This window comes from Apis laboriosa, unplaced genomic scaffold (genome assembly GCF_014066325.1).
Source record: "Apis laboriosa isolate Shangri-la unplaced genomic scaffold, ASM1406632v1 scaffold34_cov151, whole genome shotgun sequence".
In the NCBI taxonomy this organism is placed as follows: Eukaryota; Metazoa; Arthropoda; class Insecta; order Hymenoptera; family Apidae; genus Apis; species Apis laboriosa.
In genome coordinates this window covers 8,852,415-8,871,979 of record NW_025222928.1, presented here as the reverse complement: position 1 = coordinate 8,871,979, position 19,565 = coordinate 8,852,415, and the positions used below count along the sequence as shown (strand labels likewise).

The following is a 19,565-nucleotide window of genomic DNA, read 5'->3' as shown; positions in this document are numbered from 1 at the left end:
TAGAACTTTTTCCACGGTATAGGTGGATGGAAAGGAAGATGAAAAGAAGGAATTTTATCGAATTGCGTATTGATTGAGTGTATTCCACCGTTGCGAGTGGAAAAATATTTATTTTAGAAAAATGTGTAAAAAAATAACAATCATGCATTGAAATTTTAAATTCTTTTTTTATAAATGTTCACAGATTAAAAAAAGTATTTGTATATTTAGGCAAAGAATTGATATAGATAATCGATCAAAGTTGAGAAGTATTTTTGTAAATTTTTCAAGAAATATTTAAACTTTAATTTTGTAAATAATTTGGATATAACATCTCATTTTGTAAATAATTTGGAAACAATTTAAAACAATTCTGTTTTAAATCGTTACAAATTATCGATAAATTTTTTTTTGGAAATTAAATTTAAGTAATTATTTTAAGTAATTATTCAAAATTCGCGCGATGTAACGATTCGTCTACAAGAGTTCTAATACGAAATATAATAGTACGAAAAGTAGAAACTTTCTATCTTCTTTTTTTTTTTACCGCCATATTTGATTTGCAAAACTGCGAAACTGTATTAAATATGTACGGGCTCACCACGTAGCCATTATAATATATATATATATTATTGATAATAATATTTCTAATTTTAGTTGGCAATCTTTTTATTTCTTTCAATTTTTGAGCAGTATGTCTTCTCACAGAGTTTTTTTCATTTTATAATTTTCATCGTTTTTATCGTTATTTCGTTAAATTGTCATTGTTTAGGTTCCATATCTGATCCATATCTATCGGATAATCTATAGGATAGGATTGTCGAGGACATTTCGTAGTAAACGGCCATAACTTCTTTTTTTAATAAGTATTCTTTCCTTAATATCCGTTTCTTTGAAATACCATTTCGAATTCTCAAGGTCCAGTTTATCGAATTCGATTCAAATCACAAATATTTATATATTTTTTATATATTGATTATTATGTATTTTTTTTTTACATATTTAGTCGTATTTTTATGTTATATATACATTCTTGATGATATAATAAATTATAATGAAAAAGCGGAGTATAGTTTTCTAAAAATTAAATCTCCACATATAAGCTCCGAACGGGAAAAAAATAATTTTGTGCAATCAGCTCCTATCATTCGAATCACCGTGCGACGTTTCGTTCGAGAGAGTTGAAATTTGTGTAGGATAAGCACGGGAACGTAGAAATTACTAAATCAGAAACTTCTCTCTAACCATACCAGTTTCCCAATTTAACTTTTTTACTCGATATATTCCGTGCGTTTTATTCTGCACCATTTGTTTATTCGGTTATTAAACCACGGTTTAGGATAGCTAAGCAAATTTTTCACTTATCTTCGTCACACGACGAGAGAAGTACTCTTTCTTCGTACATATATTTCGCCAGAGAGATGAATATAAATGAATAAAAAAAATAGAAAAAAAAAAGGTTATGTATTGGAAATATATCAGATTTTATCTTCGTTATCATAGAACCAATCTTGGCTCAACTTGTCGCGTATCGATTTAAATTCCATGCAATTTTTCCACGAGTGTTCGAAACTCGTTTTGTATAGAAATATATTCGTATGAAAAAAGGAGAAAAAAAAAAAAAAAAAGAAGAAATTTTGATATACCGTGTCAAAGTCATTTAGAGGAACAACGGTTTCGTGGATATCACACGAGTGACAAGCATGAATATCAAACGTGTGCAAATTCGGAACAGGAAGCTGTCAACCGAGCGCGGAGAGGAGAAGCGTGAGAGAAGCTCGTCGCGATATATTTCACCATCGACGAAGCAACGTTTTCCTTTTTTCTCTGTCTCTTTTTCTCTCTCTCCTCTCCTTTTAACCCGTGGCGTAGGTTACGCGTTAACAAAACAAAAGGAAACAAAAACAACAACAACAACAACAACAATAACAACAGGGCGAGAGAACGCGTTTTCGACGTAACATTTCAATTAATACGCGACCTAGTGGAGCAAGAGAGGGAGGAGGAAGAAAAGGAGAGACGAGGATGGAATAATAACCGTGGGAAGTGATGCGAATGAAAAAGAAAGAAAGAAAGAAAGAAAATCGTCAAATCCGTAACCGTGTAATAATCGGGAATAAGAAGAATCGCATGCGAAATATTCTTGCATCGATTAACGTAAATCATCGGGGCAGGAAAAATTCGTTTCGGAATACGAATGCGGGCGGGATCGCGTGTATCGCGATAAAAATTATTATCGTCATTATACGCGTTATGCTCGTCCTAACGAATGCAACAAGCGTTGTTGTAAAATCGCGATATATTAACAATTTTCGACGTACTTCCCTCCTCCGATGAATTATTCAATAGTTCCTCGCTTATTCGTGACCATGCGCGCGTGATTCAGCCCCAGAAATCGTAGGATTGGTTTCGCGAACGAAACGAAACCTCTCGATTGTCCAACCTCTGGACAATATCATACCCGCTCTTGATTAACTTCGATATTCGTTTCGAATAACGAATCGAATCGGATTATATACGCGGTGAATTAAAATTACATTATCTATATATTCGTTAAGCGAAAATGCAAAGTAATCCGATTATTCTATCCTTATTATAAAATTGTGCTAATTATAATATATATATATACTGTTCATCGATGGAAATCAATCTTCTTTCTATGATTCTTAATTTCATTTCTTTTAATGACAATCGTATCTTCCAATGTTCTTCGATCTGTTTAAAAAAACAAAAAGTCGAATTTTGTTATCAACGTTCGGAATTTTATTTTTCGTGACAGATAACATTCGGAATTTTATTTTTTGTCTCGTTGAAATATGTTTCAAGAGCACGGCTTCTTTCGATCGTAAAATTATATATTATCTCCTTTTACTGTTCACTGATGGAAAGAAGTTTCGCGTGACGGCACAGGGGCAAGGAGGATCCTTCGCTAGGACCTTCTATCCCCACTCCAGACTTTTTGTTGACTATCCTGACACTATACATTACATACTAGAAGAGCTATAATTTGAATGTTCAAAATCGTAAAAATTATTTTCATTTTCATGAAGTTAGGATAATATAGTATGTTCGTATTCCTGAGTCTTTTAGAATTAAGAAAATTGCGATGAAAAATTGTTTAACATTGAGAGAAACGAAATAGCTTTAAGAAATATAATTTTAATATTTATTCTTTGCATATATTGTATCCTGACAAACATTTTATTTTTATTTTTTTTTTATTTTTGGATGATTGCTAAAATTGAAATTTAAAATATTTTGAAATTTAAAATATACATTGCTATGTTGCATCTTCGAAATTGAAAAGTTAAATGTTGCAAAAGTCAAAATAATTATTAATCGATGGTAAGGTAAAATCGCAAGAAAAGAAAATCTAGTTACACCTTACCAAGCATCATGGAAAGTTTCCGACAACTGTCTAAGAGGAGAAAGAGCGGTTGAACAATGAAGATAAATAAACGAAGAGAAACGTTTATCGCTTATACCTCGTATCTCCTCGTACGTATACAAACTTGGTTATAATTAAGAAGCTGGATAAAGAGGAGAATGCTTTTTATTCGAAACGAGAGAGACGAGAAAGAGAGAGAGAAAGAGAAGAAATATTTTATTACAGTACGGAGAGCAGCATCGGAGACACGGCGGTTAATTGTTTACGAAACAAGAAGGGCATTTGGAATTCGGTGACTCACGTTCTTTTATCGCTCGGTAACGAAATATCGCGAGATGGAAACCGAAGCTTCGAAGGATCGAGCTGGAATTCTAAATATAAACCGGTAACTAAAAATTACAATGACGCGTACCCCTTTGATTCGAGTTATCGCGCATATGACTATGCGATATAATTATTCGTAATGACGAATACGTTTGAAGGATTTGGCAACGCGTATCCATGTTACAAAACATGGGTTGGATAATTCGTAAACTCAACTTAATCTTTTAACCAGAAAAGGCGAATTAACTCTTAAATTACCTCTTCGATTTCATAATTTCCCTTTTCATTTTATTATACACCTTTTGATTGAAAATAAATTATTCCATTTGTAAATATTAAATTGAAATTAATTTTTATTAAAATAACTTTTAATACGAATAATGATTAAATTTTTATTTTATTTTTGTTAAATTTATCCTAATAATTTTCAAAATATACGAAATGAAAGAATAAAAAGAATCAAAACGTTTCTCTTTTCCTTCTTACTCTTTAATCGATTTTAATTAAGTTCTCGCGTTCTCTTTCACAATTAAGATCCTCCCGAAAAGTATTGAAAAGAGAACGACCTATCCTCCTCCCTCTCAAGACAAAATCGATGGAGAAGACGTTCGCAATTCGATGTTTGTAACGGTGAAGAAAGAGAGGGAAGCGGTGAAAAATAGCAGAGGGAACGATTGCGACACGGTGACCTCGTAGCCGAGGCGTTTTGCCAGGTTCGCGGCCAACGTTTCATCCTAGATGAGACAAAGATCGTTGGAACATCGTGTACTAGTTATACGCAACTCGGAGAAAAGTAGGCGACGACGACGAATAGGAGGAGGAGGTTGCCAGACTCTTTGGCGGCTTGGCGTCTCACAGACTGTTCTCTCTCTCTCTCTCTCTCTCTCTCTCTCTCTCTCTCTCTCTCTCTCTCTCTCTCTCTCTCTCTCTCTCTCGGTATACCGCGTGCAACGACATGCTTTTGTCGATTGTCCTTTCCCCACCTACGCGATCGAGATCATCCTTCGATTCCCGCGATTATTCGTCATCGAGGCACATCGAGACGATCGTTGGACGGGCCGAGCTTTAATTCGCGATCATACCACGCTACGCGCACGCACTCCTCCGTTATTACGTCATTAGCCTCGCTCGTTCCTTTTCGTGCCCCTATTCGCTCGTTCCCTCTGGGAATCGTTCCGCCCGGGACGAGCATTTCGGTCGCTCTGTCGGATCGTTTTTTGCGTTTCGCGAGGTGAAGGGTCGTCCCAAGGTCGCCTCGAATACTTTTGACATTAGTTAATCAGACACGTTGGCATGCATAATATAATAACCGCGGCGGCAGCCATCGAGTCTCCTATTTTCGTAGCCCCGTGCATCATATCGTTCCGTCCGTGCCGCGCTTTCGTCGACCTCGTCGTTGTTGGCCGTGTTTTCCGCCCGTCGTCCTACATACCATCATGTATTTATCGATGGCCTTTTTTTGTATACCTACGTATTATGCGTCAAATCTGTATCTCCGCAATGCGGTCCATTTGTCGTCCGCCACAATTTACACCGCTTCGAAGAATGGAGGGTACGATCAACGGTAAAATTATTCAAGAGAATGCAATTATACAGAATTACATACGAAAAAGTATACTTTGGATTATTAAATGTGTCTCACTTCCCGCTTTTTCGAATATAATACGGATTTCTTGGATTCAAAAATTTCAATTCGAGGGCGAAATTAATTTTCATCGATCGAAGTTGCGGTCTGTTTCCTTCTCTCTCTCTCTCTCTCTCTCTCTCTCTCTCTCTCTCTCTCATCGCTGTCGCCGTTATTCATCCTCGCTTTCTCAATGTTTTCCATTTAAAAAAACTTGTACATGTACGCGTCCTTGCCGCCTCCGGTTTTCTCGAGACGCGGCGACACGACGAGTTTTTTTTTCAATCAAGCAAACGATTTAATAGGGGCAAGCCGACTTTCGATCGAGCCAACCTGCCTTCTTTTATGCAAATCGCCACCGCTACCGATTATAGATAATAATTGTCGTCGCTCCATTGCCGTGTCTATCGCGTCTTCGGATCGGATCCATCCATTTGCATCGAACAAGATACACGACTTCCTTTCCGTCTTTGAACGTCTTCTAACAAATCCAAGGATTATCTCGAGATGCTTCGACGTTTTATTTATCATTTAGGAGCGACCAACGATTCTCTCTTTTTTTTGTCTAGAAATTTTTGTTTACAAGCCGATATTAAATGAATTCGAAGGAAATGTTAAATTACGCGCAATGAATGGTGATTTAATAGATGTATATATTTATAGAATTCCGAGAGCAGCAGCAATTTCCGATAATTATTATTTAATCCGATCAATGCGGGAGAAATACTGTGAATAAATTAGATGGATATCTGTTTTTTAGCTTTTAAAGTATCGATTTTCTAAGAAAAGCATGGTAAGTTTAAGTGATTAACGAGAATGAAAAAAAGTGAAAAAGGAAAAGTGAAAAATTTATGCCTTATTTTTCACCCTACGACATGTTTTCGCCCCAAGTTCATGAATATCTTTTTCCATACTTTTTCCAAAGTATAATGATAAAACATCTCATCTAAAATAAATTTAATCCGAATTCATATGTATTAATTTTTGGATTGATGAATCCAACTTTGATAACAAAAGTATCCTTCTTCTCTATATATAATTCATTGCTGGAATTCTGACACTATTTGAATATTCGAAATCGTAAAAATTATTTTCATTTTCATAAAATTACGTCAATCATTTAAGCTAAAATATTTTCGAAATACGAAATTACACTTATAAATTGAATTATCATTACGAATTGTAATTATGGTATATATATATTAATGAGAAATAAAAAAATTTTTATATTATATCAATACGTTAGAATTCTCTAGATTCTATAGATTCCATGTCTACTAACGCTACGCATCGAACTTTAGATACAGATCGTCGTTCTCGATTAGTATATGTGACAAACACCACGGTAGAAACAAAAATATATGTGAAAATAGGCGTTTCCTTCCACGTTGGCCAATCAGACTCGCGTTCGTTCCGCGAGACTTCTTTCCACCAATGAACAATATTCACTGCTGAAAAAAAGTCTCGCAGGACGCAAGAGAAGTCCTTCAAATGTTTTGTTGACAATCCTGACACAGCATTACACAGTAATAAAAGAGGAGGTATAGTTTGAACATTCAAAATTATCGTAAAAATTATTTTTATTTTCATGAAGTTATGTTAGGATAGTCATCCAAGGCTGAAAGCTGAATCTATAGTATGTTTAGCTTATTCGTATATAAAATTACATTTATAAATTAAATTGTCGTTACAAATCGTAATTATTATAAGAGATAAAAAATTTTTATATCATATCGATATGTTAGAATATTCTGGATGTCTATGCACTAATACATCGAGATTTAGCTACAAATCATTTTGAATTATATGCGACAACTATGACATAGTAGAAATAAAAATGCGTGTAAAAATGAGATTTCTTTCCACCGGTAAACAATGGTTTGAAAACAATTTCTTTCATCGATTTCTCTTTTGTAATTGCCAATACGAATTATTATAAATGAAATAATATGATGAAATTTAAAAAAGCTGTCGTGAAAGTATTGGAAAATCGGCACGAATAAACGATAAGAAAGAAACTACATAAGATCAATTATATCACGTTTTTAATGCGAGCAAACGATCTGAATCGAGGAGACACGAATTATTTAATAATTTAACAATCCTTGAAATCGAATATTGAAATAACGAATAAATAAATAAATAATATAATATCGACCAATTTTTTCTTTCATTCTCACTTCCTTATTCCTTTATATCCGACAAACCGTAGTAATTCTGAAAGGAAGGACGCGCGAAATGGAAACGTATACCCTCTTTTGTTGCTTGGGGCGACGACTTCGTTTTATTTCCTCATATAAATATACGATCCGTTTCCAGGACCTCTGTCACGCATCTCTGTCCAACGTATTCTCGAACCGTACGTTTCGCCATCATACGAAACGATCCTTCTCTTCCCCTCAACTTCCCCCTCTTCTGCTTCGTACAGTTTTTCGAGTTTCAGCGCCCTCTTCTCTTTTGGCCTTTATCGCCGTTCAATCTCGTTCCACGCGATACCTTTTCTTTCGAACGAGTGTACAAGAATAGTTCCGCGTTTTCGTTCCATAAATCCTCGTAGCAATCCCGTTCATCCCGAAGATTATATTCGAATTTTCCTGTAGGGCATAGGGCGAGAAGAAAAGACGGGGGAGAGGAGGTGATAAAACGGCGAAAGAACACGAGGGGGAAGTCTTGTTTAATAGCTTAATAATTACAGTTTTTAGTACGATACTTTACTCGAGTATATAAAATACGTGTAATTAAATTGCGGATGTTCGATGAAAAATGCACATTGATATGCAAAAAAGTAGAAAATATTCAAAGTATATCGTATTATTTTTTCAGCCATGTTCGTACGAATCTTTCAATCTTCCCTTCGATAATAATCTCGTGTAGGGTGAAGATAATTTTAATAAAAAAAAAAAAAAAAAAAAAAAATGAAAATGTAACGATATACATCGAAGTATCCTTTTTCATAAACGCGAAATCAAAATTGATTACACGAATGAAAAGGGAAAGAAAGAAACGTGATGTATTAATAAAATAGCGCATTAACAAGCGCAAAACAACAATGGATGACACCCCTGCTTTTTCCGATATTTCTTTCTCTTTCTCTTTCTCTTTCTTTTTCTTTCGATAACGACAATACCATCGAATTCGTTCGATAAATCTGAGGTATGGGCTTTTACTCGTTCCTCAGATTATGTACAGATCGCTCTGTGTAAAAGGAAAGTGTCGGCGATAACGGGAAGTGGAACTGTTGAATGGGGAAGAAACATGGCCTATCGTCACGTTAACTGTGCGAACTTTCGTTTCTGCTGGTTGAATTAATTCGTCCGATTATTTGTAGAACGTTCGCGTGCATAACGCCGTTCCTTTAACTGCTGGCAATTTATTCGCGCGATCGTAACGATAATTGTTTGTCGTCGATGACTGATGATCCTCCATCTACAAATTATTCCAAACGCGGGAAAAGAGAAATGCGATAATTTTAAACGAATTTAAAATTAACATTGAACGCGATATTCGATAATTTTGAAATTTTTGCTTCCTCGCTTTTAACGCTGCATTTATGATATGGAACCGATTATCAAGCTATATCCGTTATGCTAATGCGAATTCTGTAGAAAAATACATTTAAAATTTGTCTTAAACTTCGCTACCAACTCTTCCCTTTATAATCCAATATCACCTCGAAAAAGCTATTTCGCGTAAAAGCGATCGAACTTTTTCAACGAAGCGTAATTTCGAGGAAGACCGGTTGAAAGGACAGTTTCCGGGAACCTTTTTCTCGAAGTTTGAACTCGTTCGATCCGCAACATTGATATTGTTCGGTCGATATAAAGAACACAGTACAGCGTTTTCCATTCCGTTTGATGAATCGTTAGCAGTAATTTTTCTCCACGAGAATTATTATATCCCTTTGCGTGAAAATATATACACAATGTATATACACAATGAAATAATAAAAATATACTTTTTTTTTTCTTTGAGTTTTTAAATTTTTAATCGTGTCTATTATATTGTCGATAAATTGATCCGCGATTGAAAAATTTTGATCACCGCCATCTCGCGTTTGGACATCCGAAGCTTCGACTTGTTATTAACATAGCAGGATACGCAAGGAGGTATCGAGTTCGCGTGACGTCACAGAGAAGGAGAGCAACATTGTGCGAGAAGGACGGATTAAGGATAAAGACGCCATATCGAAAAATTATTAATTATTCGCTTTTTAGTGAAAAATTTCCGTACTTTTAAGCTCGCTTCTTGAAACCAGATCTTCAAGAAAGTTTCTCACGTTAATTTTACCGAGAAATTCTTCCCCATTAATTATTTATCAACAATTAACCAATAATAATTTCTAATACATTGAAGGCACCACGTGGAAAATTCATTAATTATTCGTCTCCTACTCAAAATTTCTGCATGTTTAAACTCGCGTTTGGAAGCTAGAATTTCAGATAAGTTTCTCGCATCAATTTTAATGCGAAATTCCTTCTAATTAATTGTTTATTGACGATTAACGCGTCGCACTGTCTAATGCATCGAAGACGCCATGTTGAAAATTAATTAATCACTCATTTTCTAATCAAAATTTCCGCACTTTTAAGCTTGCATCTTGTAGCTAGAGCTTCAGACAAGTTTCTCGTGTCAATTTTAACGCGAAATTCTTCTTATTTAATTGTTTATCAAAGATTAACGCGACCAATTATCTAAGGCATCGAAGACGCCATGTTGAAAATTAATTAATCACTCGTTTTCTAATCAAAATTTCCGCACTTTTGAGCTTGCATCTTGTAGCTAGAGCTTCAGACAAGTTTCTCGTGTCAATTTTAACGCGAAATTCTTCTTATTTAATTGTTTATTAACAATTAATACGTGATATTAAGATCGACAACAATGGTAAGCAATAGGTTTTTTTTACTAATTTTTCATTGTTATAAGATTTATTTCTAAATATTATTGTATGCATTTGAAACGTTACTTCCTTCCTTACGTTCACATATAAATTTTATGCGCAATTTTGTTGTCCTTCGATCGAATAAATCGATTGTTTATTCCGGAATGAAAGTTCGCAACTGCGACATTTTTCGAAATAATCGTTAATAAATAATTAATTAGAAAGAATTTCACGTTAAAATTAACATGAGAAGATTATCCGAGGTTTCAATATTAAGATGCGAGCTTAAAAGTACAGAAATTTTTTTCAGCAAAAAAGCGAATAATTAATAATTTTTCGATATGGCGTCCTTTATCCTTAATCCGTCCTTCTCGCACGATATTGCTCTCCTTCTCTGTGACGTCACGCGAACTCGAATACCTCCTTGCGCATCCTGTTATGTTAATAACAAATCGGAGCTTCGAGCGTCCAAACGCGAGATGGCGGTGATCAAAATTTTTCAATCGCGGACTAACTTATCGGCAAAATAAATTTCATTGACAGTTCATAGAACGAAAGGAAGAAACGCGGCAGACATTTTATAATGTTCGAGAAATATTTGTTCCAATATTAAAGGTAAAGAAACCTGTACGTAAATTTTCCGTAATGAGAAATTCGCAAAAGTATCGGAAAAACTTGAAAACTTGAATTTCTCGATAGAAAAGGATCGATTCGTGTACGTTGAAAAAAGAAATTTTTTGTTCATTTTCGTAAATATAGTTAGTTAGGTTAGTTAGGTTAATTGACGATGTAAAGTGATGTAAAGTGTAACATTGTTATTTTTATATTATCTATAGCAAAATATTACGAAAATTTGCCAATATTCTGCCAGTATTAAAGAAAAAATATAATTCCCATGTTCAAATCGAATTTGAATTACCGCTTGAAGGACTAGAAAGATAGTTTCACTTTTTCGTAAATGTGGTTAAGTAATAGACAATAGATGTAAAGTATATTATTTTTATATTTTATATTGCAAAAATTTGGCAATATTCTGCCAGTGTGAAAGCGGGAATTCGGAGAAGAAAGAGAAAAAAGGTAAGCCCACGTTCAGATCAGATCGAATTACCGTGGAGGGGCGAGAAAGGCGGTTTCACTTTTCCCTCGATTGGCTACGAGGATTGAATCGTGGAAGGCTTCCTCGACGGATCGAATCTCATTTAGATTTCCATCGTGAGATACTAGACGTCGGTTCCGAGATTTTCTCTCTCTCTTTCTCGAGCCTCGGTGGCATGCGAACGGCATTCCTGTCTGCGCCGGTAATTGTCCGCGATTTATACGACACTGTCCAGTCCAGTCCAGGTTTTCGAGACTCTCGGACTAGTTTCTCGCTTGCCAGACCAACCTTCGTGGAACAGGTGGCGTTTCCTTTTTCCCTCCACTGCAACTCTCCTCGGTTGCGTTTTATCGACCTGTTTCTTGTTCAATTAGACGCGATGCATTAATACCGTTAAAGCGCCATTGCACGCATATGGCTCTCTATGCTTCTTTCTCTCAAATTTGCATAAAACTATATTTTCAATTATTGATCGTTCGTTGTACATGCTGCTGCTTTCGTAATTTCACGATTGGAATATTTGTAATGGAAACAATGTAATGGAACACAACGAATTACGATAATTATGGTAACAAATTTACTTTTTACTCGTTTACACGCAATATATGAACAAATATAGAAATGGAATAATTTGTGTTCGTAAGAAAAACTTGTAGATAAAAAAACGTCGAGAGTTCGTTTGATCGACGAGAATCATCTTTATGTTTGCCCTTAGGTTGTTAAAAGATTAAAATTTATAGCTATAAAACGTGCAAGGTATCGATCACTTGGAACAAAACACTGGATAGATATATAGGTTTTAGGGCGGCGGTTAAACGCATTCCTTATCGATCGCGTTCCACGGTTAATTTCTCGCGAGTCACCGGGTGATTGGCTCTTACGGGATGAAAGAATGAAAAAGAAGTATGGGGGAGAGGTGGAAATTCGTAATCATCGTAGCCTAGTGGTTTTGGTGTGACGGTGGCTTAAAGAGCTCCGCGCCGCCTGCTCGTTGATTAATAATCCCGCGGGCGGAACCTAGGCTTCGTGCGCAACGGTGCACCTTTTCTCTCTTCTTTATCTCCCCCTCTGCCCGTCTCTCCCTTTCACTCGCTTTTCTTTATTTCACTTTCTCCTAACCGCTTTTTCCGCTCTTCCCCGCTTCGTTCCACAGACTTGTCTCTCTTCCATTTCCTCCACCCCACTCCACCCAGTCTCTCTTTCTCTCTCTCTCTCTCTCCTTTCCTCCATTCATCCTTTTCACCGCTCTTTTTCTCTTTTCTTCTAGCTCGCAGCGTATATATATACCTCGCCTCGTATAGAGAGGCTCGCTCGTTCCACAGGATTCTGTTCTGGACGTGGAGATAGATAGATCATTGGGATCGAAGACGAGCGGGTTAATTACGCGGAGTGTCGTTAATTATGAAGAATTCAACTTCTTATCATTGAGGATGTCGAGACAAGAGTGTTCGTGTACGGTCCGTGACGCGCAAAATACGCTCGATACGTTTTCACACGTTGCTCGATAATACGAAGGAAATTAATTTTACCTCGTAAATAAACAATGAAAATGATCTGAAGGAATTTGTAATTGCGGAAAAATTAGTTCTTCGAAATGTTGAGTCATAAATTTGGATTAAACTTAACACGCATCAGTGAGAAATGTCTGGTTTGATACAAAGCGTTTAATTAATATAGAACACGGGGCGATGCGAAAAGTTAACACGTTCCATTATAATTGGTACAAAAATGAAGTTATTAGTTTCGAGATTAATCTTCTCGCCTGCGAGACAACAAACGGCGGCCCGTGCACTATACGTTGCTCTATACGAAATTAGCAAAGCGTAACTGGCGTTCAGTTTCATAAATTTTAACTTTATCAAAGCGTAAAACATCCGCTCTTATTAATGTATCCGAGGATATTCATCATCAGCGTGGATAGATTATTCGAGAATTGAAACTTTGTTTACTCTTGTTTTTGATCTCGATCTTGAAAAACAAGTTTAATTTATACCCGAAGGAAATTCCAATTTAATTACATCCTCAATTTAGAATTCGAAAAAATTCAAAAATTAAGCCGTGAATTTCTCCTAGGACACGATTGAGCGAGCAACAGCAACAACGCGATCGCGCACGCGAGACACCATTAACGGGCTCCTGTGCCCGAATGGAAAAAAACATTCATTGCGAAGGTCACCGTCAAGCAAAACGGATCGATGTCCGCGACAAAGATCTCGCAGCAAGTGCGTGAAATACGATATCTACAGTCCGGACTAAGTGGCTAAACACGTAAAAAGTATCTTGCCAAGTTTAAATTGGACAGTGTGCGCGTTGTTCTTGATATCGTTTATTCAAATTATAAACTTTGTAATCTTTCTAATTTTTTTTAATATATACCAATATACCAATTACCAAGTGTCGCCAGGGAGGAGATGATTACGCATCGAGACTCGTTTATAAAAAGAAAAGAAAATTTAAATAAAATTTTTATAAAATTGAATAAAATTGCATATGAAATTTAATTTTTAAGTTTGACAACGATTGTTATTCATTCTAAAGAAGTGAAGTGGAATTTTTATTAATGTATTATGAAGTAAGAGTATTGAATAAATTTATATTCTTATCTAGAATCGTAATGATTTCAAGTAATTACTGCGACAATTAAAAAAAAATATTCGCAAACTTTTTATCAGTATTTTTTACCAACATATATTTAGAAGTGCTGAAAAAGAAAAGATAGCTAGAAGAGGTTGATCTGGAAGGATCATTCTCTTGCAGCATTTATAGCTGCACTTGGAGATCCAAAAACAGGACCACTTCCACGGTATTAATGGAAGAATCATGGCCACTTTATATACGTAAAAACGCTACTTTTAAAAACGCGATCACTTTATCTCTCTTAAAATTGAATTTAACAAAAATATAAATATGAATAGATATATTCGAATTAAAAAGGAAACGAATCAAATCATTATTTTTTCGCAATTCTAATGCAAACCGTAATCTATTTATCGCGACATTAATTAAAAAACCGCGAATGCCCATTTACCCACGATAACACGTACTTTGGACCAAAATATTAGAACCAAAAACTAGTATAATGACAAACTAGTAACAAAAATGAGAACTCATCATTAACTAAAATCATTAACTAAAATTTTTTTTGCATAATTAAATGTTTACTCTTTTACTTTTTTATCGTTACAACGTCATTTGTGAAATTTTTCATTCGTCTAAAACAGATTATAAATCTCGTGATAAGGGATTGACAGTTAATTAGAAAAGGTGGTCGTTAATTATGGAAGCTGGAAATTCAGGTAGTTCTTCGAGCTACCCATTTTTACAAGAAATTCCCGGTACTGCTCAGAACTCAATGCGTTTATTATGTGATCAGCCGGTTTCCAGAACGTTATTAATGAATTACATACATCACTGTGCCCGATAAGATACATGATTAAGCGAATTCGAGATGTGTTACTCGTATCAAGTCGTTAAATATTTGCGATCGGAATTTCACGATTAAAAAAACTAGCGAAGAACTGATCAACGGATTTTTTTCCATTAGCAATTTCCAACGACGATGATTCAATTTTCACGGAAAAAAATTTTCAAAAAGATAAATGACGAAACTACGTGACGTAATATACGTAAACTTACGTACATACGTGATACATTTGTAATTCTTGATTTTATTTTTCGAATTTTTGAAGAAATCAAAACTTTGAGGATATTCAAAATTGACGATGATTTATAATTCTCGCGGAAGAAGATAAATGATCAAACTATAATTCAGTAATTTTTGATTTTATTTTTCGAATTTTCGAGAAATCAAAGATTTCTTGTACATATTTAAATATGTACAACACATATTAGCCCCGAATTATTACGCCATTGTTAAAATTTATTCCAGAATAAATTGTGGAGAATGTAAAAATCTTTCGCAAGATTTCTCTCGAAAGTTTTTCTCCTTAATGGACGCTTCATCGCGAGTATATACAAGTTTTGGTCCTTTAAAAGCGCTCTTCGGGAGAATAACGTACGGGGAAAATTGTATCATAGTTGATAAGATTTATACCATTTACTGTATACGTGCACGTATACGCATACCCGATCTCTTCTTCCCCTTTGTTCCCTGCGATTCATATCAGTGGAACGGAAGCTCGAAACAAAAGTTTGAAACAAGAGGTTTAAACGAGTCCGAGCCACTCGACGAACAAATGTTTCATGTGTCGTGCGCGCGCCTCTCCCCACCACCTTTTTTTGTTCCGTTCAACGGATCCATAGAAATCGCACGGAGACCTTAGAAAGAGCGTAATTGCATCGGCTCGTCTCTTATTAAAAAACGTGGCAAATAGCGCGAGTCTTTGCCTCGAGCTATTTCTTCAGTCACAATGACCGCGTTATATTATTAAAAGATCGATTTGCGTTGCCTCGCGCAAGAGGAATCTTGAATCGTCCCCGTTGATAGTCTTAAATGAAATCAATTTAATTTTTCCTCGCGTACGAAATTTCTCCGTTCGATGCTTCGTTTGAATTCGTTTGAATTTTACGTATTTTACGATTTTCTTGACGAGTAAGTAAGTAAAATTTCCTTGTCGGAACTCGAAATATGTAAGTTTTAAAATTCAATTAGCCAACCGTTTTTATCTCGGAACGGGAAATATTTCGAAATGTAAAAAGATGGCCGATCGATAGATTAAATTAAATTAAATAAATAATCTCATATATCTGTCGCTTTTTCTCTAGATATTTTTTTTTTTTTTTTAATCTATATTTCATTTCCATTTATAAATTCTTATTACATTAGTCGAGTTTCGAACACAAAGAGCACGTTTCGTATCGAACGTGGATTCGATCGCTATTATGACGCATTACCAAGATTTACCCTTTCATAGCGGATCCTAATACCCGCCAGTCGATCCTTTTGCAATCGTTGCAAATGCAACGGCGATACCTTTCATCTCAATGATTGAAGGCTGGCCACGTTCGAGGAAGAAAGAACCGGCTGCTTCTTCCTTCGACTGTCTCAGGTCGGCCAATCTCCCCCTCCCCCGCCTCCTTCCGCCCTTCCTTTCCGCCAGGGAAAATTTCAAATGTAAATTTAGCGAGGACGAGCGAAATTTCCAGGTCAAGTGAACTAGAGGTTTCGAATCGTTCTTAGAAAATAAAAAGAGAAAAAAATAATTCCCTTTTTTTGGGGAGGGGGGAATGAAAAATCAACTTGAAGTGCTTCGTTTCTTTACAAAGTCTCTTGATTTATATATTTCGAGCTAATAGAATTTTATCACGAAAAATTATTGAAATCGCAGCAATCGAATAATATCAAAAATTTTAGTTCTTTTTAATAGTTGAGAACTATTGCCTTAGTCATTTATTGTCAAAATTATGACACAAAAATTGGCATAATACATAGAAGGGATTCGTAAAATTTTCTAAATTAAATAACCATAAATGTTAAATGTTGAATTAAAGCTTGTTCAATGGAATAATTTAATCCAGATCTTGTGTTAATTTGTCGATAATTATAGTTTATGCCTTAATTTGACCTCGTTTAAAGATTTGTATATTCAATTATTCGATTGAAATTTTTTGTATTTCTTGTATGAAACGAAATTGTTAAGACGAAAAGGAATCTTTTCGTTGGGAATATAAAATAATGTGTAATTTACCAATGTTACGAGTTATATTAGTTATATCAACGGAAATGGAAAGGCGAAGTCGAAAAATGCAGTTGAATTATACATTTCGATAAACCAATTATTCGTTTCGCATTCCTCTAAAGAAGGAAACAAGTTTAATACAAGTTGCAAATAAGAAGATAAGACTACCGTCGGTAAAGTAGACGGAAAAGTATGTGGAACTTGGCAACAAACAGCATGTAAATTTAAAGAGAGCTTTATCAAACTTCTGAAAGTAGTTTGCTTGTGTATATCACAAGAACAGAGATCGCTTGTATCGTTTGGGTACACACCGATCAATTTTAATATAATTTTCCGAGTACCGCAATCTGGCGCTCGTTTGAAGCGACAAACGAGATAGGAACGTGGAACGTTCGATCGCTAATTAAATATGAATTTCATCTATATTTCACTTCCCTTCGTGTATTTTAATTCAACGTGTAATAGAACGTTAAATAAACGCGAAATCGAGCGGATAAAATGGTGGAGAATTTGTATAGTTAGAAATTCGCATAAATGATTTCAAGTAAGACAGATTTAGTATTTCGGATAGCATTTTGATAATTAATACGATGAAGCATTGGAATCGATTTCATCGGTGGAACCGTGTATCGAATTCGTATCGTTATCTCGATATTTGTCGAATTATACGATTTGGCATCGTGAACAATCGTAACGTACAAACGATTTTATTAAATTGAACTTTCCATAACGTGGATTAACCTTTCTCCCTGGAATTTCTGTTTACCGACGAATATTCTGGAATAACGTAAAAAAAAAAATTAGTATAATTCACTAATGAAAAGAAGTCTTACTTCAATTTAGATGCTTTGTCGATAATCTTGATATCATTTATTACATAATAAGTAGTAGAAGAATATAATTTAACTATAATTTGAATATTCAAAATTATAAAAATTATTTTCATTTTCATGAAGTTACGTTAGGATAATCATCCAAGACTGGAAGCTGAAGTATTTTCGAAACTATTTCTAGCTTATTGATATACTCGAATGCGAAAATATATATATAAATTAAATTATTGTTACGAATGGTAATTAGAATTGATGAAAAATAAAAAAATTTTTATATTATCTCGATAAAATTTTCTGGATTCTATATGCCTATGCTACGTATCGAGGTTTAAATACAGATCGTTGTTCTGAATTAGTATATGTGACAAATACCATGGTAGAAAGAAAAATGCGTGTGAAATAGGCGTTTCCTTCCACGTTAACCAATCAGATCGCGAGACTTCTTTCTACCGGTGAACTATACTATTAGATTGTACCACATGAAGTTGCCAATTTCAAAATAAGTAACAATCGACTGCGACTTGTAAACTCTACTTAACCTATATTTTTTGCTTAGCATATCTTAACGTTGTTCTCTTACATTTCTTTTGTGTAATAAGTTTTTTTTTGTATTATTTTAATTATATTTTAAGAAGTGAACGAATTTAGAAGATCATTCCTATATGAGTTTAAGCTGGATCACATGCACCTGAAGCATATCGAAATATTAGGTTAGCTTTCGGAGATATTTTCTATTAATGAGAAGATTGTTTGATGGTGATTTCAAAAATTCAGCACATTGCCAAGAAATTAATTAAGAAACAATTCGCATTAATCAATAGAGATGAATCTATTCTTTTGCATGACAATGTTTGATCGCATTCACTATATCCACCAGATTATATATATATTTTATTAACCGATTATCACTTGTTTCGTCATTTACAGTTGTTTCTAAAAAAAAATATATTCGACACTTGAGAAGCTATAATCGCAGCATTCGATTATTCTTCGCGCTAAAACCATGAAGTTTTTAAAAAAATGAAATCAGTTAAAATCTATTATAGTTTCGAAAATATATGATTTTTCTTCCGATTAATAAAAACGGCAATTTCATGTGATACAACCTAATAATTTCTTTTCACATTATTCGAGAATATTCATTAATAAACAGAAATTCCAGGAAGAAAGGTTAATTCACGTTATGGAAAGTTCAATTTAATAAAATCATTTGTACGTTACGATTGTACACGATGCTAAATCGTATAATTCGATAAATACGATACGAATTATAATCCACGTTATGGAAAGTTCATCGGTACTTCTTTCTCGACGCTCGACGTGTTTCAAACATTTCGTTTGTACGATTGATTGTACAAAGTGTTCTCTCGTTGTATCGGACGCAGGGAAAAATCTCGACATCGGTCCTCTCGATATCTCAAAAGACTCGGTTAAATCTCGTTGGAAAGAGATAACTGGTTATTTCTTTTTCCTTTTCCTCGTTATTCAACCATGCGTCGAGGTGGGTGATTCTGCTCGCTAATTAAGTCAATCTTCGCGTATCTGGAGGATCCTCGGCTATTCTCGTAGCCGCGTTAAACGCGATCCGCCTCTCAAAGTCTGTCATGTCCGCTCTCTGTGTCGGTTCCGGGTTCGGTGAGCATCCACCCCCACCCTTTGTCTTCTCTGCTTTCCTATTATTTTCCTTTTCCTCCTCCTCGTGTCAATTCCAGTTGAACGGCCGTCGTCGTGTTCACCATCCTACCCATCCAAGCTTCGCCATTCTCTCTCTCTCTCTCTCTCTCTCTCTCTCTCTCTCTCTCT

The 19,565-nt window shown here is 35.0% G+C and overlaps 1 protein-coding gene across 1 annotated transcript in view; it reads left to right on the top strand.

Annotated features, from left to right (window-relative positions):
- Window positions 1–19,565, top strand: part of LOC122715360 (division abnormally delayed protein) — a 96,894-nt gene that overhangs the window by 67,142 nt on the left and 10,187 nt on the right. The window lies entirely within an intron of this gene.